We start from the raw sequence: 25,884 nt of genomic DNA on the forward strand, positions 1-25,884 counted from the left end.
CGGCCAGAACCATGGACCCGGTACTTGTGGTTCGGACTGTCTCCAACCAGCCATAATGTTGTGAGAGTGAAATTATGTCTAAGTCCAGCTTTGGTACATTAGAAGCAACTCTGAAACTTAACCTAAGCGTTTTTCGAAGCTACTTTTTTGCTAACTTTTAATGGGAAGGTCTAGGAGCTCTGAAAATGAACGTGCGCGTCTTTCACTCTTCCCGAGGGACTTAGAAGAATTTTGTGATATTTTTTATTAAAATGGTGTATAAGGGTATATATATAAATATATTTTATGCACTGTATATGAGCTGGCGATTTCTAAGTCTGTGGTTCCAAGAGGGGGTAACCAGGCTCACTAATAAAGGTCAAGCCACTTGCCTGCCAGAATGCCCTGCTTCAGCACAGACCAGAAAGGCATTGTGATAAGCGTATCCCCGGTATAGTCAGGGGTTAATGGGAGTCGTCCCCGTCCCCCCAGTATACGGCTAGAACCATGGACCCGGTACTTGTGGTTCGGACTGTCTCCAACCAGCCATAAAGTTGTGAGAGTGAAATTATGTCTAAGTCCAGCTTTGGTACATTAGAAGCAACTCTGAAACTTAACCTAAGCGTTTTTTCGAAGCTACTTTTTGGCTAACTTCTTATAGGAAGGTCTAGGAGATCTGAAAATGAACGTGCGCGTCTTTCACTCTTCCCGAGGGACTTAGAAGAATTTTGTGATATTTTTTATAAAAATGGTGTATAAGGGTATATATATAAATATATTTTATGCACTGTATATGAGCTGGCGATTTCTAAGTCTGTGGTTCCGAGAGGGGGTAACCAGGCTCACTAATAAAGGTCAAGCCACTTGGCTGCCAGAATTCCCTCCTTCAGCACAGACCAGAAAGGCATTGTGATAAGCGTATCCCCGGTATAGTCAGGGGTTAATGGGAGTCGTCCCCGTCCCCCCAGTATACGGCCAGAACCATGGACCCGGTACTTGTGGTTCGGACTGTCTCCAACCAGCCATAATGTTGTGAAAGTGAAATTATGTCTAAGTCCAGCTTTGGTACATTAGAAGCAACTCTGAAACTTAACCTAAGCGTTTTTCGAAGCTACTTTTTGGCTAACTACTTATAGGAAGGTCTAGGAGCTCTGAAAATGAACGTGCGCGTCTTTCACTCTTCCCGAGGGACTTAGAAGAATTTTGTGATATTTTTTATTAAAATGGTGTATAAGGGTTTATATATAAATATATTTTATGCACTGTATATGAGCTGGCGATTTCTAAGTCTGTGGTTCCGAGAGGGGGTAACCAGGCTCACTAATAAAGGTCAAGCCACTTGCCTGCCAGAATGCCCTGCTTCAGCACAGACCAGAAAGGCATTGTGATAAGCGTATCCCCGGTATAGTCAGGGGTTAATGGGAGTCGTCCCCGTCCCCCCAGTATACGGCCAGAACCATGGACCCGGTACTTGTGGTTCGGACTGTCTCCAACCAGCCATAATGTTGTGAGAGTGAAATTATGTCTAAGTCCAGCTTTGGTACATTAGAAGCAACTCTGAAACTTAACCTAAGCGTTTTTCGAAGCTACTTTTTGGCTAACTTCTTATAGGAAGGTCTAGGAGCTCTGAAAATGAACGTGCGCGTCTTTCACTCTTCCCGAGGGACTTAGAAGAATTTTGTGATATTTTTTATTAAAATGGTGTATAAGGGTTTATATATAAATATATTTTATGCACTGTATATGACCTGGCGATTTCTAAGTCTGTGGTTCCGAGAGGGGGTAACCAGGCTCACTAATAAAGGTCAAGCCAATTGCCTGCCAGAATGCCCTGCTTCAGCACAGACCAGAAAGGCATTGTGATAAGCGTATCCCCGGTATAGTCAGGGGTTAATGGGAGTCGTCCCCGTCCCCCCAGTATACGGCCAGAACCATGGACCCGGTACTTGTGGTTCGGACTGTCTCCAACCAGCCATAATGTTGTGAGAGTGAAATTATGTCTAAGTCCAGCTTTGGTACATTAGAAGCAACTCTGAAACTTAACCTAAGCGTTTTTCGAAGCTACTTTTTGGCTAACTACTTATAGGAAGGTCTAGGAGCTCTGAAAATGAACGTGCGCGTCTTTCACTCTTCCCGAGGGACTTAGAAGAATTTTGTGATATTTTTTATTAAAATGGTGTATAAGGGTTTATATATAAATATATTTTATGCACTGTATATGAGCTGGCGATTTCTAAGTCTGTGGTTCCGAGAGGGGGTAACCAGGCTCACTAATAAAGGTCAAGCCACTTGGCTGCCAGAATGCCCTGCTTCAGCACAGACCAGAAAGGCATTGTGATAAGCGTATCCCCGGTATAGTCAGGGGTTAATGGGAGTCGTCCCCGTCCCCCCAGTATACGGCCAGAACCATGGACCCGGTACTTGTGGTTCGGACTGTCTCCAACCAGCCATAATGTTGTGAGAGTGAAATTATGTCTAAGTCCAGCTTTGGTACATTAGAAGCAACTCTGAAACTTAACCTAAGCGTTTTTCGAAGCTACTTTTTAGCTAACTTCTTATAGGAAGGTCTAGGAGCTCTGAAAATGAACGTGCGCGTCTTTCACTCTTCCCGAGGGACTTAGAAGAATTTTGTGATATTTTTTATTAAAATGGTGTATAAGGGTTTATATATAAATATATTTTATGCACTGTATATGAGCTGGCGATTTCTAAGTCTTTGGTTCCGAGAGGGGGTAACCAGGCTCACTAATAAAGGTCAAGCCAATTGCCTGCCAGAATGCCCTGCTTCAGCACAGACCAGAAAGGCATTGTGATAAGCGTATCCCCGGTATAGTCAGGGGTTAATGGGAGTCGTCCCCGTCCCCCCAGTATACGGCCAGAACCATGGACCCGGTACTTGTGGTTCGGACTGTCTCCAACCAGCCATAATGTTGTGAGAGTGAAATTATGTCTAAGTCCAGCTTTGGTACATTAGAAGCAACTCTGAAACTTAACCTAAGCGTTTTTCGAAGCTACTTTTTTGCTAACTTTTTATGGGAAGGTCTAGGAGCTCTGAAAATGAACGTGCGCGTCTTTCACTCTTCCCGAGGGACTTAGAAGAATTTTGTGATATTTTTTATTAAAATGGTGTATAAGGGTATATATATAAATATATTTTATGCACTGTATATGAGCTGGCGATTTCTAAGTCTGTGGTTCCAAGAGGGGGTAACCAGGCTCACTAATAAAGGTCAAGCCACTTGCCTGCCAGAATGCCCTGCTTCAGCACAGACCAGAAAGGCATTGTGATAAGCGTATCCCCGGTATAGTCAGGGGTTAATGGGAGTCGTCCCCGTCCCCCCAGTATACGGCTAGAACCATGGACCCGGTACTTGTGGTTCGGACTGTCTCCAACCAGCCATAATGTTGTGAGAGTGAAATTATGTCTAAGTCCAGCTTTGGTACATTAGAAGCAACTCTGAAACTTAACCTAAGCGTTTTTCGAAGCTACTTTTTTGCTAACTTTTTATGGGAAGGTCTAGGAGCTATAAAAATGAACATGCGCGTCTTTCACTCTTCCCGAGGGACTTAGAAGAATTTTGTGAATTTTTTTATTAAAATGGTGTATAAGGGTTTATATATAAATATATTTTATGCACTGTATATGAGCTGGCGATTTCTAAGTCTTTGGTTCCGAGAGGGGGTAACCAGGCTCACTAATAAAGGTCAAGCCAATTGCCTGCCAGAATGCCCTGCTTCAGCACAGACCAGAAAGGCATTGTGATAAGCGTATCCCCGGTATAGTCAGGGGTTAATGGGAGTCGTCCCCGTCCCCCCAGTATACGGCCAGAACCATGGACCCGGTACTTGTGGTTCGGACTGTCTCCAACCAGCCATAATGTTGTGAGAGTGAAATTATGTCTAAGTCCAGCTTTGGTACATTAGAAGCAACTCTGAAACTTAACCTAAGCGTTTTTCGAAGCTACTTTTTGGCTAACTTCTTATAGGAAGGTCTAGGAGCTCTGAAAATGAACGTGCGCGTCTTTCACTCTTCCCGAGGGACTTAGAAGAATTTTGTGATATTTTTTATTAAAATGGTGTATAAGGGTTTATATATAAATATATTTTATGCACTGTATATGAGCTGGCGATTTCTAAGTCTGTGGTTCCGAGAGGGGGTAACCAGGCTCACTAATAAAGGTCAAGCCACTTGGCTGCCAGAATGCCCTGCTTCAGCACAGACCAGAAAGGCATTGTGATAAGCGTATCCCCGGTATAGTCAGGGGTTAATGGGAGTCGTCCCCGTCCCCCCAGTATACGGCCAGAACCATGGACCCGGTACTTGTGGTTCGGACTGTCTCCAACCAGCCATAATGTTGTGAGAGTGAAATTATGTCTAAGTCCAGCTTTGGTACATTAGAAGCAACTCTGAAACTTAACCTAAGCGTTTTTCGAAGCTACTTTTTTGCTAACTTTTTATGGGAAGGTCTAGGAGCTCTGAAAATGAACGTGCGCGTCTTTCACTCTTCCCGAGGGACTTAGAAGAATTTTGTGATATTTTTTATTAAAATGGTGTATAAGGGTATATATATAAATATATTTTATGCACTGTATATGAGCTGGCGATTTCTAAGTCTGTGGTTCCAAGAGGGGGTAACCAGGCTCACTAATAAAGGTCAAGCCACTTGCCTGCCAGAATGCCCTGCTTCAGCACAGACCAGAAAGGCATTGTGATAAGCGTATCCCCGGTATAGTCAGGGGTTAATGGGAGTCGTCCCCGTCCCCCCAGTATACGGCTAGAACCATGGACCCGGTACTTGTGGTTCGGACTGTCTCCAACCAGCCATAATGTTGTGAGAGTGAAATTATGTCTAAGTCCAGCTTTGGTACATTAGAAGCAACTCTGAAACTTAACCTAAGCGTTTTTTCGAAGCTACTTTTTGGCTAACTTCTTATAGGAAGGTCTAGGAGATCTGAAAATGAACGTGCGCGTCTTTCACTCTTCCCGAGGGACTTAGAAGAATTTTGTGATATTTTTTATAAAAATGGTGTATAAGGGTATATATATAAATATATTTTATGCACTGTATATGAGCTGGCGATTTCTAAGTCTGTGGTTCCGAGAGGGGGTAACCAGGCTCACTAATAAAGGTCAAGCCACTTGGCTGCCAGAATTCCCTCCTTCAGCACAGACCAGAAAGGCATTGTGATAAGCGTATCCCCGGTATAGTCAGGGGTTAATGGGAGTCGTCCCCGTCCCCCCAGTATACGGCCAGAACCATGGACCCGGTACTTGTGGTTCGGACTGTCTCCAACCAGCCATAATGTTGTGAAAGTGAAATTATGTCTAAGTCCAGCTTTGGTACATTAGAAGCAACTCTGAAACTTAACCTAAGCGTTTTTCGAAGCTACTTTTTGGCTAACTACTTATAGGAAGGTCTAGGAGCTCTGAAAATGAACGTGCGCGTCTTTTACTCTTCCCGAGGGACTTAGAAGAATTTTGTGATATTTTTTATTAAAATGGTGTATAAGGGTTTATATATAAATATATTTTATGCACTGTATATGAGCTGGCGATTTCTAAGTCTGTGGTTCCGAGAGGGGGTAACCAGGCTCACTAATAAAGGTCAAGCCACTTGGCTGCCAGAATGCCCTGCTTCAGCACAGACCAGAAAGGCATTGTGATAAGCGTATCCCCGGTATAGTCAGGGGTTAATGGGAGTCGTCCCCGTCCCCCCAGTATACGGCCAGAACCATGGACCCGGTACTTGTGGTTCGGACTGTCTCCAACCAGCCATAATGTTGTGAGAGTGAAATTATGTCTAAGTCCAGCTTTGGTACATTAGAAGCAACTCTGAAACTTAACCTAAGCGTTTTTCGAAGCTACTTTTTGGCTAACTTCTTATAGGAAGGTCTAGGAGCTCTGAAAATGAACGTGCGCGTCTTTCACTCTTCCCGAGGGACTTAGAAGAATTTTGTGATATTTTTTATTAAAATGGTGTATAAGGGTATATATATATAAATATATTTTATGCACTGTATATATGAGCTGGCGATTTCTAAGTCTGTGGTTCCGAGAGGGGGTAACCAGGCTCACTAATAAAGGTCAAGCCACTTGCCTGCCAGAATGCCCTGCTTCAGCACAGACCAGAAAGGCATTGTGATAAGCGTATCCCCGGTATAGTCAGGGGTTAATGGGAGTCGTCCCCGTCCCCCCAGTATACGGCCAGAACCATGGACCCGGTACTTGTGGTTCGGACTGTCTCCAACCAGCCATAATGTTGTGAGAGTGAAATTATGTCTAAGTCCAGCTTTGGTACATTAGAAGCAACTCTGAAACTTAACCTAAGCGTTTTTCGAAGCTACTTTTTGGCTAACTTCTTATAGGAAGGTCTAGGAGCTCTGAAAATGAACGTGCGCGTCTTTCACTCTTCCCGAGGGACTTAGAAGAATTTTGTGATATTTTTTATTAAAATGGTGTATAAGGGTTTATATATAAATATATTTTATGCACTGTATATGACCTGGCGATTTCTAAGTCTGTGGTTCCGAGAGGGGGTAACCAGGCTCACTAATAAAGGTCAAGCCAATTGCTTGCCAGAATGCCCTGCTTCAGCACAGACCAGAAAGGCATTGTGATAAGCGTATCCCCGGTATAGTCAGGGGTTAATGGGAGTCGTCCCCGTCCCCCCAGTATACGGCCAGAACCATGGACCCGGTACTTGTGGTTCGGACTGTCTCCAACCAGCCATAATGTTGTGAGAGTGAAATTATGTCTAAGTCCAGCTTTGGTACATTAGAAGCAACTCTGAAACTTAACCTAAGCGTTTTTCGAAGCTACTTTTTGGCTAACTTCTTATAGGAAGGTCTAGGAGATCTGAAAATGAACGTGCGCGTCTTTCACTCTTCCCGAGGGACTTAGAAGAATTTTGTGATATTTTTTATAAAAATGGTGTATAAGGGTATATATATACAGTAAATATATTTTATGCACTGTATATGAGCTGGCGATTTCTAAGTCTGTGGTTCCGAGAGGGGGTAACCAGGCTCACTAATAAAGGTCAAGCCACTTGGCTGCCAGAATTCCCTCCTTCCGCAACAGACCAGAAAGGCATTGTGATAAGCGTATCCCCGGTATAGTCAGGGGTTAATGGGAGTCGTCCCCGTCCCCCCAGTATACGGCCAGAACCATGGACCCGGTACTTGTGGTTCGGACTGTCTCCAACCAGCCATAATGTTGTGAGAGTGAAATTATGTCTAAGTCCAGCTTTGGTACATTAGAAGCAACTCTGAAACTTAACCTAAGCGTTTTTCGAAGCTACTTTTTGGCTAACTACTTATAGGAAGGTCTAGGAGCTCTGAAAATGAACGTGCGCGTCTTTCACTCTTCCCGAGGGACTTAGAAGAATTTTGTGATATTTTTTATTAAAATGGTGTATAAGGGTTTATATATAAATATATTTTATGCACTGTATATGAGCTGGCGATTTCTAAGTCTGTGGTTCCGAGAGGGGGTAACCAGGCTCACTAATAAAGGTCAAGCCACTTGGCTGCCAGAATGCCCTGCTTCAGCACAGACCAGAAAGGCATTGTGATAAGCGTATCCCCGGTATAGTCAGGGGTTAATGGGAGTCGTCCCCGTCCCCCCAGTATACGGCCAGAACCATGGACCCGGTACTTGTGGTTCGGACTGTCTCCAACCAGCCATAATGTTGTGAGAGTGAAATTATGTCTAAGTCCAGCTTTGGTACATTAGAAGCAACTCTGAAACTTAACCTAAGCGTTTTTCGAAGCTACTTTTTGGCTAACTTCTTATAGGAAGGTCTAGGAGCTCTGAAAATGAACGTGCGCGTCTTTCACTCTTCCCGAGGGACTTAGAAGAATTTTGTGAATTTTTTTATTAAAATGGTGTATAAGGGTTTATATATAAATATATTTTATGCACTGTATATGAGCTGGCGATTTCTAAGTCTTTGGTTCCGAGAGGGGGTAACCAGGCTCACTAATAAAGGTCAAGCCACTTGCCTGCCAGAATGCCCTGCTTCAGCACAGACCAGAAAGGCATTGTGATAAGCGTATCCCCGGTATAGTCAGGGGTTAATGGGAGTCGTCTCCGTCCCCCCAGTATACGGCCAGAACCATGGACCCGGTACTTGTGGTTCGGACTGTCTCCAACCAGCCATAATGTTGTGAGAGTGAAATTATGTCTAAGTCCAGCTTTGGTACATTAGAAGCAACTCTGAAACTTAACCTAAGCGTTTTTCGAAGTTACTTTTTTGCTAACTTTTTATAGGAAGGTCTAGGAGCTCTGAAAATGAACGTGCGCGTCTTTCACTCTTCCCGAGGGACTTAGAAGAATTTTGTGATATTTTTTATTAAAATGGTGTATAAGGGTATATATATAAATATATTTTATGCACTGTATATGAGCTGGCGATTTCTAAGTCTGTGGTTCCGAGAGGGGGTAACCAGGCTCACTAATAAAGGTCAAGCCAATTGCCTGCCAGAATGCCCTGCTTCAGCACAGACCAGAAAGGCATTGTGATAAGCGTATCCCCGGTATAGTCAGGGGTTAATGGGAGTCGTCCCCGTCCCCCCAGTATACGGCCAGAACCATGGACCCGGTACTTGTGGTTCGGACTGTCTCCAACCAGCCATAATGTTGTGAGAGTGAAATTATGTCTAAGTCCAGCTTTGGTACATTAGAAGCAACTCTGAAACTTAACCTAAGCGTTTTTCGAAGATACTTTTTTGCTAACTTTTTATGGGAAGGTCTAGGAGCTCTGAAAATGAACGTGCGCGTCTTTCACTCTTCCCGAGGGACTTAGAAGAATTTTGTGATATTTTTTATTAAAATGGTGTATAAGGGTATATATATAAATATATTTTATGCACTGTATATGAGCTGGCGATTTATAAGTCTGTGGTTCCAAGAGGGGGTAACCAGGCTCACTAATAAAGGTCAAGCCACTTGCCTGCCAGAATGCCCTGCTTCAGCACAGACCAGAAAGGCATTGTGATAAGCGTATCCCCGGTATAGTCAGGGGTTAATGGGAGTCGTCCCCGTCCCCCCAGTATATGGCTAGAACCATGGACCCGGTACTTGTGGTTCGGACTGTCTCCAACCAGCCATAATGTTGTGAGAGTGAAATTATGTCTAAGTCCAGCTTTGATACATTAGAAGCAACTCTGAAACTTAACCTAAGCGTTTTTCGAAGCTACTTTTTTGCTAACTTTTTATGGGAAGGTCTAGGAGCTCTGAAAATGAACGTGCGCGTCTTTCACTCTTCCCGAGGGACTTAGAAGAATTTTGTGAATTTTTTTATTAAAATGGTGTATAAGGGTTTATATATAAATATATTTTATGCACTGTATATGAGCTGGCGATTTCTAAGTCTTTGGTTCCGAGAGGGGGTAACCAGGCTCACTAATAAAGGTCAAGCCACTTGCCTGCCAGAATGCCCTGCTTCAGCACAGTCCAGAAAGGCATTGTGATAAGCGTATCCCCGGTATAGTCAGGGGTTAATGGGAGTCGTCTCCGTCCCCCCAGTATACGGCCAGAACCATGGACCCGGTACTTGTGGTTCGGACTGTCTCCAACCAGCCATAATGTTGTGAGAGTGAAATTATGTCTAAGTCCAGCTTTGGTACATTAGAAGCAACTTTGAAACTTAACCTAAGCGTTTTTCGAAGTTACTTTTTTGCTAACTTTTTATAGGAAGGTCTAGGAGCTCTGAAAATGAACGTGCGCGTCTTTCACTCTTCCCGAGGGACTTAGAAGAATTTTGTGATATTTTTTATTAAAATGGTGTATAAGGGTATATATATAAATATATTTTATGCACTGTATATGAGCTGGCGATTTCTAAGTCTGTGGTTCCGAGAGGGGGTAACCAGGCTCACTAATAAAGGTCAAGCCACTTGGCTGCCAGAATTCCCTCCTTCAGCACAGACCAGAAAGGCATTGTGATAAGCGTATCCCCGGTATAGTCAGGGGTTAATGGGAGTCGTCCCCGTCCCCCCAGTATACGGCCAGAACCATGGACCCGGTACTTGTGGTTCGGACTGTCTCCAACCAGCCATAATGTTGTGAGAGTGAAATTATGTCTAAGTCCAGCTTTGGTACATTAGAAGCAACTCTGAAACTTTAACCTAAGCGTTTTTCGAAGCTACTTTTTGGCTAACTTCTTATAGGAAGGTCTAGGAGATCTGAAAATGAACGTGCGCGTCTTTCACTCTTCCCGAGGGACTTAGAAGAATTTTGTGATATTTTTTATAAAAATGGTGTATAAGGGTATATATATAAATATATTTTATGCACTGTATATGAGCTGGCGATTTCTAAGTCTGTGGTTCCGAGAGGGGGTAACCAGGCTCACTAATAAAGGTCAAGCCACTTGGCTGCCAGAATTCCCTCCTTCAGCACAGACCAGAAAGGCATTGTGATAAGCGTATCCCCGGTATAGTCAGGGGTTAATGGGAGTCGTCCCCGTCCCCCCAGTATACGGCCAGAACCATGGACCCGGTACTTGTGGTTCGGACTGTCTCCAACCAGCCATAATGTTGTGAGAGTGAAATTATGTCTAAGTCCAGCTTTGGTACATTAGAAGCAACTCTGAAACTTAACCTAAGCGTTTTTCGAAGCTACTTTTTGGCTAACTTCTTATAGGAAGGTCTAGGAGCTCTGAAAATGAACGTGCGCGTCTTTCACTCTTCCCGAGGGACTTAGAAGAATTTTGTGATATTTTTTATTAAAATGGTGTATAAGGGTTTATATATAAATATATTTTATGCACTGTATATGAGCTGGCGATTTCTAAGTCTGTGGTTCCGAGAGGGGGTAACCAGGCTCACTAATAAAGGTCAAGCCACTTGCCTGCCAGAATGCCCTGCTTCAGCACAGACCAGAAAGGCATTGTGATAAGCGTATCCCCGGTATAGTCAGGGGTTAATGGGAGTCGTCCCCGTCCCCCCAGTATACGGCCAGAACCATGGACCCGGTACTTGTGGTTCGGACTGTCTCCAACCAGCCATAATGTTGTGAGAGTAAAATTATGTCTAAGTCCAGCTTTGGTACATTAGAAGCAACTCTGAAACTTAACCTAAGCGTTTTTCGAAGCTACTTTTTGGCTAACTACTTATAGGAAGGTCTAGGAGCTCTGAAAATGAACGTGCGCGTCTTTCACTCTTCCCGAGGGACTTAGAAGAATTTTGTGATATTTTTTATTAAAATGGTGTATAAGGGTTTATATATAAATATATTTTATGCACTGTATATGTGCTGGCGATTTCTAAGTCTGTGGTTCCGAGAGGGGGTAACCAGGCTCACTAATAAAGGTCAAGCCACTTGGCTGCCAGAATGCCCTGCTTCAGCACAGACCAGAAAGGCATTGTGATAAGCGTATCCCCGGTATAGTCAGGGGTTAATGGGAGTCGTCCCCGTCCCCCCAGTATACGGCCAGAACCATGGACCCGGTACTTGTGGTTCGGACTGTCTCCAACCAGCCATAATGTTGTGAGAGTGAAATTATGTCTAAGTCCAGCTTTGGTGCATTAGAAGCAACTCTGAAACTTAACCTAAGCGTTTTTCGAAGCTACTTTTTGGCTAACTTCTTATAGGAAGGTCTAGGAGCTCTGAAAATGAACGTGCGCGTCTTTCACTCTTCCCGAGGGACTTAGAAGAATTTTGTGATATTTTTTATTAAAATGGTGTATAAGGGTATATATATAAATATATTTTATGCACTGTATATGAGCTGGCGATTTCTAAGTCTGTGGTTCCGAGAGGGGGTAACCAGGCTCATTAATAAAGGTCAAGCCAATTGCCTGCCAGAATGCCCTGCTTCAGCACAGACCAGAAAGGCATTGTGATAAGCGTATCCCCGGTATAGTCAGGGGTTAATGGGAGTCGTCCCCGTCCCCCCAGTATACGGCCAGAACCATGGACCCGGTACTTGTGGTTCGGACTGTCTCCAACCAGCCATAATGTTGTGAGAGTGAAATTATGTCTAAGTCCAGCTTTGGTACATTAGAAGCAACTCTGAAACTTAACCTAAGCGTTTTTCGAAGCTACTTTTTTGCTAACTTTTTATGGGAAGGTCTAGGAGCTCTGAAAATGAACGTGCGCGTCTTTCACTCTTCCCGAGGGACTTAGAAGAATTTTGTGATATTTTTTATTAAAATGGTGTATAAGGGTATATATATAAATATATTTTATGCACTGTATATGAGCTGGCGATTTCTAAGTCTGTGGTTCCAAGAGGGGGTAACCAGGCTCACTAATAAAGGTCAAGCCACTTGCCTGCCAGAATGCCCTGCTTCAGCACAGACCAGAAAGGCATTGTGATAAGCGTATCCCCGGTATAGTCCGGGGTTAATGGGAGTCGTCCCCGTCCCCCCAGTATACGGCTAGAACCATGGACCCGGTACTTGTGGTTCGGACTGTCTCCAACCAGCCATAATGTTGTGAGAGTGAAATTATGTCTAAGTCCAGCTTTGGTACATTAGAAGCAACTCTGAAACTTAACCTAAGCGTTTTTCGAAGCTACTTTTTGGCTAACTTCTTATAGGAAGGTCTAGGAGATCTGAAAATGAACGTGCGCGTCTTTCACTCTTCCCGAGGGACTTAGAAGAATTTTGTGATATTTTTTATAAAAATGGTGTATAAGGGTATATATATAAATATATTTTATGCACTGTATATGAGCTGGCGATTTCTAAGTCTGTGGTTCCGAGAGGGGGTAACCAGGCTCACTAATAAAGGTCAAGCCACTTGGCTGCCAGAATTCCCTCCTTCAGCACAGACCAGAAAGGCATTGTGATAAGCGTATCCCCGGTATAGTCAGGGGTTAATGGGAGTCGTTCCCGTCCCCCCAGTATACGGCCAGAACCATGGACCCGGTACTTGTGGTTCGGACTGTCTCCAACCAGCCATAATGTTGTGAGAGTGAAATTATGTCTAAGTCCAGCTTTGGTACATTAGAAGCAACTCTGAAACTTAACCTAAGCGTTTTTCGAAGCTACTTTTTGGCTAACTTCTTATAGGAAGGTCTAGGAGCTCTGAAAATGAACGTGCGCGTCTTTCACTCTTCCCGAGGGACTTAGAAGAATTTTGTGATATTTTTTATTAAAATGGTGTATAAGGGTATATATATAAATATATTTTATGCACTGTATATGAGCTGGCGATTTCTAAGTCTGTGGTTCCAAGAGGGGGTAACCAGGCTCACTAATAAAGGTCAAGCCACTTGCCTGCCAGAATGCCCTGCTTCAGCACAGACCAGAAAGGCATTGTGATAAGCGTATCCCCGGTATAGTCAGGGGTTAATGGGAGTCGTCCCCGTCCCCCCAGTATACGGCTAGAACCATGGACCCGGTACTTGTGGTTCGGACTGTCTCCAACCAGCCATAATGTTGTGAGAGTGAAATTATGTCTAAGTCCAGCTTTGGTACATTAGAAGCAACTCTGAAACTTAACCTAAGCGTTTTTCGAAGCTACTTTTTGGCTAACTTCTTATAGGAAGGTCTAGGAGATCTGAAAATGAACGTGCGCGTCTTTCACTCTTCCCGAGGGACTTAGAAGAATTTTGTGATATTTTTTATAAAAATGGTGTATAAGCGTATATATATAAATATATTTTATGCACTGTATATGAGCTGGCGATTTCTAAGTCTGTGGTTCCGAGAGGGGGTAACCAGGCTCACTAATAAAGGTCAAGCCACTTGGCTGCCAGAATTCCCTCCTTCAGCACAGACCAGAAAGGCATTGTGATAAGCGTATCCCCAGTATAGTCAGGGGTTAATGGGAGTCGTCCCCGTCCCCCCAGTATACGGCCAGAACCATGGACCCGGTACTTGTGGTTCGGACTGTCTCCAACCAGCCATAATGTTGTGAGAGTGAAATTATGTCTAAGTCCAGCTTTGGTACATTAGAAGCAACTCTGAAACTTAACCTAAGCGTTTTTCGAAGCTACTTTTTGGCTAACTACTTATAGGAAGGTCTAGGAGCTCTGAAAATGAACGTGCGCGTCTTTCACTCTTCCCGAGGGACTTAGAAGAATTTTGTGATATTTTTTATTAAAATGGTGTATAAGGGTATATATATAAATATATTTTATGCACTGTATATGAGCTGGCGATTTCTAAGTCTGTGGTTCCGAGAGGGGGTAACCAGGCTCACTAATAAAGGTCAAGCCACTTGGCTGCCAGAATGCCCTGCTTCAGCACAGACCAGAAAGGCATTGTGATAAGCGTATCCCCGGTATAGTCAGGGGTTAATGGGAGTCGTCCCCGTCCCCCCAGTATACGGCCAGAACCATGGACCCGGTACTTGTGGTTCGGACTGTCTCCAACCAGCCATAATGTTGTGAGAGTGAAATTATGTCTAAGTCCAGCTTTGGTACATTAGAAGCAACTCTGAAACTTAACCTAAGCGTTTTTCGAAGCTACTTTTTGGCTAACTTCTTATAGGAAGGTCTAGGAGCTATGAAAATGAACGTGCGCGTCTTTCACTCTTCCCGAGGGACTTAGAAGAATTTTGTGATATTTTTTATTAAAATGGTGTATAAGGGTTTATATATAAATATATTTTATGCACTGTATATGAGCTGGCGATTTCTAAGTCTGTGGTTCCGAGAGGGGGTAACCAGGCTCACTAATAAAGGTCAAGCCACTTGGCTGCCAGAATTCCCTCCTTCAGCACAGACCAGAAAGGCATTGTGATAAGCGTATCCCGGTATAGTCAGGGGTTAATGGGAGTCGTCCCCGTCCCCCCAGTATACGGCCAGAACCATGGACCCGGTACTTGTGGTTCGGACTGTCTCCAACCAGCCATAATGTTGTGAGAGTGAAATTATGTCTAAGTCCAGCTTTGGTACATTAGAAGCAACTCTGAAACTTAACCTAAGCGTTTTTCGAAGCTACTTTTTGGCTAACTTCTTATAGGAAGGTCTAGGAGCTCTGAAAATGAACGTGCGCGTCTTTCACTCTTCCCGAGGGACTTAGAAGAATTTTGTGATATTTTTTATAAAAATGGTGTATAAGGGTATATATATAAATATATTTTATGCACTGTATATGAGCTGGCGATTTCTAAGTCTGTGGTTCCGAGAGGGGGTAACCAGGCTCACTAATAAAGGTCAAGCCACTTGGCTGCCAGAATTCCCTCCTTCAGCACAGACCAGAAAGGCATTGTGATAAGCGTATCCCGGTATAGTCAGGGGTTAATGGGAGTCGTCCCCGTCCCCCCAGTATACGGCCAGAACCATGGACCCGGTACTTGTGGTTCGGACTGTCTCCAACCAGCCATAATGTTGTGAGAGTGAAATTATGTCTAAGTCCAGCTTTGGTACATTAGAAGCAACTCTGAAACTTAACCTAAGCGTTTTTCGAAGCTACTTTTTGGCTAACTTCTTATAGGAAGGTCTAGGAGCTCTGAAAATGAACGTGCGCGTCTTTCACTCTTCCCGAGGGACTTAGAAGAATTTTGTGATATTTTTTATTAAAATGGTGTATAAGGGTTTATATATAAATATATTTTATGCACTGTATATGAGCTGGCGATTTCTAAGTCTGTGGTTCCGAGAGGGGGTAACCAGGCTCACTAATAAAGGTCAAGCCACTTGGCTGCCAGAATGCCCTGCTTCAGCACAGACCAGAAAGGCATTGTGATAAGCGTATCCCCGGTATAGTCAGGGGTTAATGGGAGTCGTCCCCGTCCCCCCAGTATACGGCCAGAACCATGGACCCGGTACTTGTGGTTCGGACTGTCTCCAACCAGCCATAATGTTGTGAGAGTGAAATTATGTCTAAGTCCAGCTTTGGTACATTAGAAGCAACTCTGAAACTTAACCTAAGCGTTTTTCGAAGCTACTTTTTGGCTAACTTCTTATAGGAAGGTCTAGGAGCTATGAAAATGAACGTGCGCGTCTTTCACTCTTCCCGAGGGACTTAGAAGAATTTTGTGATATTTTTTATTAAAATGGTGTATAAGGGTTTATATATAAATATATTTTATGCACTGTATATGAGCTGGCGATTTCTAAGTCTGTGGTTCCGAGAGGGGGTAACCAGGCTCACTAATAAAGGTCAAGCCACTTGCCTGCCAGAATGCCCTGCTTCAGCACAGACCAGAAAGGCATTGTGATAAGCGTATCCCCGGTATAGTCAGGGGTTAATGGGAGTCGTCCCCGTCCCCCCAGTATACGGCCAGAACCATGGACCCGGTACTTGTGGTTCGGACTGTCTCCAACCAGCCATAATGTTGTGAGAGTGAAATTATGTCTAAGTCCAGCTTTGGTACATTAGAAGCAACTCTGAAACTTAACCTAAGCGTTTTTCGAAGCTACTTTTTGGCTAACTTCTTATAGGAAGGTCTAGGAGCTCTGAAAATGAACGTGCGCGTCTTTCACTCTTCCCGAGGGACTTAGAAGAATTTTGTGATATTTTTTATAAAAATGGTGTATAAGGGTATATATATAAATATATTTTATGCACTGTATATGAGCTGGCGATTTCTAAGTCTGTGGTTCCGAGAGGGGGTAACCAGGCTCACTAATAAAGGTCAAGCCACTTGGCTGCCAGAATTCCCTCCTTCAGCACAGACCAGAAAGGCATTGTGATAAGCGTATCCCGGTATAGTCAGGGGTTAATGGGAGTCGTCCCCGTCCCCCCAGTATACGGCCAGAACCATGGACCCGGTACTTGTGGTTCGGACTGTCTCCAACCAGCCATAATGTTGTGAGAGTGAAATTATGTCTAAGTCCAGCTTTGGTACATTAGAAGCAACTCTGAAACTTAACCTAAGCGTTTTTCGAAGCTACTTTTTGGCTAACTTCTTATAGGAAGGTCTAGGAGCTCTGAAAATGAACGTGCGCGTCTTTCACTCTTCCCGTGGGACTTAGAAGAATTTTGTGATATTTTTTATAAAAATGGTGTATAAGGGTATATATATAAATATATTTTATGCACTGTATATGAGCTGGCGATTTCTAAGTCTGTGGTTCCGAGAGGGGGTAACCAGGCTCACTAATAAAGGTCAAGCCACTTGGCTGCCAGAATTCCCTCCTTCAGCACAGACCAGAAAGGCATTGTGATAAGCGTATCCCGGTATAGTCAGGGGTTAATGGGAGTCGTCCCCGTCCCCCCAGTATACGGCCAGAACCATGGACCCGGTACTTGTGGTTCGGACTGTCTCCAACCAGCCATAATGTTGTGAGAGTGAAATTATGTCTAAGTCCAGCTTTGGTACATTAGAAGCAACTCTGAAACTTAACCTAAGCGTTTTTCGAAGCTACTTTTTGGCTAACTTCTTATAGGAAGGTCTAGGAGCTCTGAAAATGAACGTGCGCGTCTTTCACTCTTCCCGAGGGACTTAGAAGAATTTTGTGATATTTTTTATTAAAATGGTGTATAAGGGTTTATATATAAATATATTTTATGCACTGTATATGAGCTGGCGATTTCTAAGTCTGTGGTTCCGAGAGGGGGTAACCAGGCTCACTAATAAAGGTCAAGCCACTTGGCTGCCAGAATGCCCTGCTTCAGCACAGACCAGAAAGGCATTGTGATAAGCGTATCCCCGGTATAGTCAGGGGTTAATGGGAGTCGTCCCCGTCCCCCCAGTATACGGCCAGAACCATGGACCCGGTACTTGTGGTTCGGACTGTCTCCAACCAGCCATAATGTTGTGAGAGTGAAATTATGTCTAAGTCCAGCTTTGGTACATTAGAAGCAACTCTGAAACTTAACCTAAGCGTTTTTCGAAGCTACTTTTTGGCTAACTTCTTATAGGAAGGTCTAGGAGCTCTGAAAATGAACGTGCGCGTCTTTCACTCTTCCCGAGGGACTTAGAAGAATTTTGTGATATTTTTTATTAAAATGGTGTATAAGGGTATATATATAAATATATTTTATGCACTGTATATGAGCTAACGATTTCTAAATCTGTGGTTCCGAGAGGGGGTAACCAGGCTCACTAATGAAGGTCAAGCCACTTGGCTGCCAGAATGCCCTGCTTCAGCACAGACCAGTAAGGCATTGTGATACGCGTATCCCCGGTATAGTCAGGGGTTAATGGGAGTCGTCCCCATCCCCCCAAGTATATGCCCAGAACCATGGACCCGGTATTTGTGGTTCGGACTGTCTCCAACCAGCCATAATGTTGTGAGAGTGAAATTATGTCTAAGTCCAGCTTCGGTACATTAGAAGCAACTCTGAAACTTAACCTAAGCGTTTTTCGAAGCTACCTTTTGGCTAACTTCTTATAGGAAGGTCTAGGAGCTCTGAAAATGAACGTGCGCGTCTTTCACTCTTCCCGAGGGACTTAGAAGAATTTTGTGATATTTTTTATTAAAATGGTGTATAAGGGTATATATATAAATATATTTTATGCACTGTATATATGAGCTGGCGATTTCTAAGTCTGTGGTTCCGAGAGGGGGTAACCAGGCTCACTAATAAAGGTCAAGCCACTTGGCTGCCAGAATGCCCTGCTTCAGCACAGACCAGAAAGGCATTGTGATAAGCGTATCCCCGGTATAGTCAGGGGTTAATGGGAGTCGTCCCCGTCCCCCCAGTATACGGCCAGAACCATGGACCCGGTACTTGTGGTTCGGACTGTCTCCAACCAGCCATAATGTTGTCAGAGTGAAATTATGTCTAAGTCCAGCTTTGGTACATTAGAAGCAACTCTGAAACTTAACCTAAGCGTTTTTCGAAGCTACCTTTTGGCTAACTTCTTATAGGAAGGTCTAGGAGCTCTGAAAATGAACGTGCGCGTCTTTCACTCTTCCTGAGGGACTTAGAAGAATTTTGTGATATTTTTTATTAAAATGGTGTATAAGGGTATATATATAAATATATTTTATGCACTGTATATGAGCTGGCGATTTCTAAGTCTGTGGTTCCGAGAGGGGGTAACCAGGCTCACTAATAAAGGTCAAGCCACTTGGCTGCCAGAATGCCCTGCTTCAGCACAGACCAGAAAGGCATTGTGATAAGCGTATCCCCGGTATAGTCAGGGGTTAATGGGAGTCGTCCCCGTCCCCCCAGTATACGGCCAGAACCATGGACCCGGTACTTGTGGTTCGGACTGTCTCCAACCAGCCATAATGTTGTGAGAGTGAAATTATGTCTAAGTCCAGCTTTGGTACATTAGAAGCAACTCTGAAACTTAACCTAAGCGTTTTTCGAAGCTACTTTTTGGCTAACTTCTTATAGGAAGGTCTAGGAGCTCTGAAAATGAACGTGCGCGTCTTTCACTCTTCCCGAGGGACTTAGAAGAATTTTGTGATATTTTTTATAAAAATGGTGTATAAGGGTATATATATAAATATATTTTATGCACTGTATATGAGCTGGCGATTTCTAAGTCTGTGGTTCCGAGAGGGGGTAACCAGGCTCACTAATAAAGGTCAAGCCACTTGGCTGCCAGAATTCCCTCCTTCAGCACAGACCAGAAAGGCATTGTGATAAGCGTATCCCCGGTATAGTCAGGGGTTAATGGGAGTCGTTCCCGTCCCCCCAGTATACGGCCAGAACCATGGACCCGGTACTTGTGGTTCGGACTGTCTCCAACCAGCCATAATGTTGTGAGAGTGAAATTATGTCTAAGTCCAGCTTTGGTACATTAGAAGCAACTCTGAAACTTAACCTAAGCGTTTTTCGAAGCTACTTTTTGGCTAACTTCTTATAGGAAGGTCTAGGAGCTCTGAAAATGAACGTGCGCGTCTTTCACTCTTCCCGAGGGACTTAGAAGAATTTTGTGATATTTTTTATTAAAATGGTGTATAAGGGTATATATATAAATATATTTTATGCACTGTATATGAGCTGGCGATTTCTAAGTCTGTGGTTCCAAGAGGGGGTAACCAGGCTCACTAATAAAGGTCAAGCCACTTGCCTGCCAGAATGCCCTGCTTCAGCACAGACCAGAAAGGCATTGTGATAAGCGTATCCCCGGTATAGTCAGGGGTTAATGGGAGTCGTCCCCGTCCCCCCAGTATACGGCTAGAACCATGGACCCGGTACTTGTGGTTCGGACTGTCTCCAACCAGCCATAATGTTGTGAGAGTGAAATTATGTCTAAGTCCAGCTTTGGTACATTAGAAGCAACTCTGAAACTTAACCTAAGCGTTTTTCGAAGCTACTTTTTGGCTAACTTCTTATAGGAAGGTCTAGGAGATCTGAAAATGAACGTGCGCGTCTTTCACTCTTCCCGAGGGACTTAGAAGAATTTTGTGATATTTTTTATAAAAATGGTGTATAAGCGTATATATATAAATATATTTTATGCACTGTATATGAGCTGGCGATTTCTAAGTCTGTGGTTCCGAGAGGGGGTAACCAGGCTCACTAATAAAGGTCAAGCCACTTGGCTGCCAGAATTCCCTCCTTCAGCACAGACCAGAAAGGCATTGTGATAAGCGTATCCCCAGTATAGTCAGGGGTTAATGGGAGTCGTCCCCGTCCCCCCAGTATACGGCCAGAACCATGGACCCGGTACTTGTGGTTCGGACTGTCTCCAACCAGCCATAATGTTGTGAGAGTGAAATTATGTCTAAGTCCAGCTTTGGTACATTAGAAGCAACTCTGAAACTTAACCTAAGCGTTTTTCGAAGCTACTTTTTGGCTAACTACTTATAGGAAGGTCTAGGAGCTCTGAAAATGAACGTGCGCGTCTTTCACTCTTCCCGAGGGACTTAGAAGAATTTTGTGATATTTTTTATTAAAATGGTGTATAAGGGTATATATATAAATATATTTTATGCACTGTATATGAGCTGGCGATTTCTAAGTCTGTGGTTCCGAGAGGGGGTAACCAGGCTCACTAATAAAGGTCAAGCCACTTGGCTGCCAGAATGCCCTGCTTCAGCACAGACCAGAAAGGCATTGTGATAAGCGTATCCCCGGTATAGTCAGGGGTTAATGGGAGTCGTCCCCGTCCCCCCAGTATACGGCCAGAACCATGGACCCGGTACTTGTGGTTCGGACTGTCTCCAACCAGCCATAATGTTGTGAGAGTGAAATTATGTCTAAGTCCAGCTTTGGTACATTAGAAGCAACTCTGAAACTTAACCTAAGCGTTTTTCGAAGCTACTTTTTGGCTAACTTCTTATAGGAAGGTCTAGGAGCTATGAAAATGAACGTGCGCGTCTTTCACTCTTCCCGAGGGACTTAGAAGAATTTTGTGATATTTTTTATTAAAATGGTGTATAAGGGTTTATATATAAATATATTTTATGCACTGTATATGAGCTGGCGATTTCTAAGTCTGTGGTTCCGAGAGGGGGTAACCAGGCTCACTAATAAAGGTCAAGCCACTTGCCTGCCAGAATGCCCTGCTTCAGCACAGACCAGAAAGGCATTGTGATAAGCGTATCCCCGGTATAGTCAGGGGTTAATGGGAGTCGTCCCCGTCCCCCCAGTATACGGCCAGAACCATGGACCCGGTACTTGTGGTTCGGACTGTCTCCAACCAGCCATAATGTTGTGAGAGTGAAATTATGTCTAAGTCCAGCTTTGGTACATTAGAAGCAACTCTGAAACTTAACCTAAGCGTTTTTCGAAGCTACTTTTTGGCTAACTTCTTATAGGAAGGTCTAGGAGCTCTGAAAATGAACGTGCGCGTCTTTCACTCTTCCCGAGGGACTTAGAAGAATTTTGTGATATTTTTTATAAAAATGGTGTATAAGGGTATATATATAAATATATTTTATGCACTGTATATGAGCTGGCGATTTCTAAGTCTGTGGTTCCGAGAGGGGGTAACCAGGCTCACTAATAAAGGTCAAGCCACTTGGCTGCCAGAATTCCCTCCTTCAGCACAGACCAGAAAGGCATTGTGATAAGCGTATCCCGGTATAGTCAGGGGTTAATGGGAGTCGTCCCCGTCCCCCCAGTATACGGCCAGAACCATGGACCCGGTACTTGTGGTTCGGACTGTCTCCAACCAGCCATAATGTTGTGAGAGTGAAATTATGTCTAAGTCCAGCTTTGGTACATTAGAAGCAACTCTGAAACTTAACCTAAGCGTTTTTCGAAGCTACTTTTTGGCTAACTTCTTATAGGAAGGTCTAGGAGCTCTGAAAATGAACGTGCGCGTCTTTCACTCTTCCCGAGGGACTTAGAAGAATTTTGTGATATTTTTTATAAAAATGGTGTATAAGGGTATATATATAAATATATTTTATGCACTGTATATGAGCTGGCGATTTCTAAGTCTGTGGTTCCGAGAGGGGGTAACCAGGCTCACTAATAAAGGTCAAGCCACTTGGCTGCCAGAATTCCCTCCTTCAGCACAGACCAGAAAGGCATTGTGATAAGCGTATCCCGGTATAGTCAGGGGTTAATGGGAGTCGTCCCCGTCCCCCCAGTATACGGCCAGAACCATGGACCCGGTACTTGTGGTTCGGACTGTCTCCAACCAGCCATAATGTTGTGAGAGTGAAATTATGTCTAAGTCCAGCTTTGGTACATTAGAAGCAACTCTGAAACTTAACCTAAGCGTTTTTCGAAGCTACTTTTTGGCTAACTTCTTATAGGAAGGTCTAGGAGCTCTGAAAATGAACGTGCGCGTCTTTCACTCTTCCCGAGGGACTTAGAAGAATTTTGTGATATTTTTTATTAAAATGGTGTATAAGGGTTTATATATAAATATATTTTATGCACTGTATATGAGCTGGCGATTTCTAAGTCTGTGGTTCCGAGAGGGGGTAACCAGGCTCACTAATAAAGGTCAAGCCACTTGGCTGCCAGAATGCCCTGCTTCAGCACAGACCAGAAAGGCATTGTGATAAGCGTATCCCCGGTATAGTCAGGGGTTAATGGGAGTCGTCCCCGTCCCCCCAGTATACGGCCAGAACCATGGACCCGGTACTTGTGGTTCGGACTGTCTCCAACCAGCCATAATGTTGTGAGAGTGAAATTATGTCTAAGTCCAGCTTTGGTACATTAGAAGCAACTCTGAAACTTAACCTAAGCGTTTTTCGAAGCTACTTTTTGGCTAACTTCTTATAGGAAGGTCTAGGAGCTATGAAAATGAACGTGCGCGTCTTTCACTCTTCCCGAGGGACTTAGAAGAATTTTGTGATATTTTTTATTAAAATGGTGTATAAGGGTTTATATATAAATATATTTTATGCACTGTATATGAGCTGGCGATTTCTAAGTCTGTGGTTCCGAGAGGGGGTAACCAGGCTCACTAATAAAGGTCAAGCCACTTGCCTGCCAGAATGCCCTGCTTCAGCACAGACCAGAAAGGCATTGTGATAAGCGTATCCCCGGTATAGTCAGGGGTTAATGGGAGTCGTCCCCGTCCCCCCAGTATACGGCCAGAACCATGGACCCGGTACTTGTGGTTCGGACTGTCTCCAACCAGCCATAATGTTGTGAGAGTGAAATTATGTCTAAGTCCAGCTTTGGTACATTAGAAGCAACTCTGAAACTTAACCTAAGCGTTTTTCGAAGCTACTTTTTGGCTAACTTCTTATAGGAAGGTCTAGGAGCTCTGAAAATGAACGTGCGCGTCTTTCACTCTTCCCGAGGGACTTAGAAGAATTTTGTGATATTTTTTATAAAAATGGTGTATAAGGGTATATATATAAATATATTTTATGCACTGTATATGAGCTGGCGATTTCTAAGTCTGTGGTTCCGAGAGGGGGTAACCAGGCTCACTAATAAAGGTCAAGCCACTTGGCTGCCAGAATTCCCTCCTTCAGCACAGACCAGAAAGGCATTGTGATAAGCGTATCCCGGTATAGTCAGGGGTTAATGGGAGTCGTCCCCGTCCCCCCAGTATACGGCCAGAACCATGGACCCGGTACTTGTGGTTCGGACTGTCTCCAACCAGCCATAATGTTGTGAGAGTGAAATTATGTCTAAGTCCAGCTTTGGTACATTAGAAGCAACTCTGAAACTTAACCTAAGCGTTTTTCGAAGCTACTTTTTGGCTAACTTCTTATAGGAAGGTCTAGGAGCTCTGAAAATGAACGTGCGCGTCTTTCACTCTTCCCGAGGGACTTAGAAGAATTTTGTGATATTTTTTATTAAAATGGTGTATAAGGGTATATATATATAAATATATTTTATGCACTGTATATATGAGCTGACGATTTCTAAGTCTGTGGTTCCGAGAGGGGGTAACCAGGCTCACTAATAAAGGTCAAGCCACTTGGCTGCCAGAATTCCCTCCTTCAGCACAGACCAGAAAGGCATTGTGATAAGCGTATCCCGGTATAGTCAGGGGTTAATGGGAGTCGTCCCCGTCCCCCCAGTATACGGCCAGAACCATGGACCCGGTACTTGTGGTTCGGACTGTCTCCAACCAGCCATAATGTTGTGAGAGTGAAATTATGTCTAAGTCCAGCTTTGGTACATTAGAAGCAACTCTGAAACTTAACCTAAGCGTTTTTCGAAGCTACTTTTTGGCTAACTTCTTATAGGAAGGTCTAGGAGCTCTGAAAATGAACGTGCGCGTCTTTCACTCTTCCCGAGGGACTTAGAAGAATTTTGTGATATTTTTTATTAAAATGGTGTATAAGGGTTTATATATAAATATATTTTATGCACTGTATATGAGCTGGCGATTTCTAAGTCTGTGGTTCCGAGAGGGGGTAACCAGGCTCACTAATAAAGGTCAAGCCACTTGGCTGCCAGAATGCCCTGCTTCAGCACAGACCAGAAAGGCATTGTGATAAGCGTATCCCCGGTATAGTCAGGGGTTAATGGGAGTCGTCCCCGTCCCCCCAGTATACGGCCAGAACCATGGACCCGGTACTTGTGGTTCGGACTGTCTCCAACCAGCCATAATGTTGTGAGAGTGAAATTATGTCTAAGTCCAGCTTTGGTACATTAGAAGCAACTCTGAAACTTAACCTAAGCGTTTTTCGAAGCTACTTTTTGGCTAACTTCTTATAGGAAGGTCTAGGAGCTATGAAAATGAACGTGCGCGTCTTTCACTCTTCCCGAGGGACTTAGAAGAATTTTGTGATATTTTTTATTAAAATGGTGTATAAGGGTTTATATATAAATATATTTTATGCACTGTATATGAGCTGGCGATTTCTAAGTCTGTGGTTCCGAGAGGGGGTAACCAGGCTCACTAATAAAGGTCAAGCCACTTGCCTGCCAGAATGCCCTGCTTCAGCACAGACCAGAAAGGCATTGTGATAAGCGTATCCCCGGTATAGTCAGGGGTTAATGGGAGTCGTCCCCGTCCCCCCAGTATACGGCCAGAACCATGGACCCGGTACTTGTGGTTCGGACTGTCTCCAACCAGCCATAATGTTGTGAGAGTGAAATTATGTCTAAGTCCAGCTTTGGTACATTAGAAGCAACTCTGAAACTTAACCTAAGCGTTTTTCGAAGCTACTTTTTGGCTAACTTCTTATAGGAAGGTCTAGGAGCTCTGAAAATGAACGTGCGCGTCTTTCACTCTTCCCGAGGGACTTAGAAGAATTTTGTGATATTTTTTATAAAAATGGTGTATAAGGGTATATATATAAATATATTTTATGCACTGTATATGAGCTGGCGATTTCTAAGTCTGTGGTTCCGAGAGGGGGTAACCAGGCTCACTAATAAAGGTCAAGCCACTTGGCTGCCAGAATTCCCTCCTTCAGCACAGACCAGAAAGGCATTGTGATAAGCGTATCCCGGTATAGTCAGGGGTTAATGGGAGTCGTCCCCGTCCCCCCAGTATACGGCCAGAACCATGGACCCGGTACTTGTGGTTCGGACTGTCTCCAACCAGCCATAATGTTGTGAGAGTGAAATTATGTCTAAGTCCAGCTTTGGTACATTAGAAGCAACTCTGAAACTTAACCTAAGCGTTTTTCGAAGCTACTTTTTGGCTAACTTCTTATAGGAAGGTCTAGGAGCTCTGAAAATGAACGTGCGCGTCTTTCACTCTTCCCGAGGGACTTA

Source organism: Ascaphus truei, chromosome 12 (assembly GCF_040206685.1).
Source record: "Ascaphus truei isolate aAscTru1 chromosome 12, aAscTru1.hap1, whole genome shotgun sequence".
Lineage (NCBI taxonomy): Eukaryota > Metazoa > Chordata > Amphibia > Anura > Ascaphidae > Ascaphus > Ascaphus truei.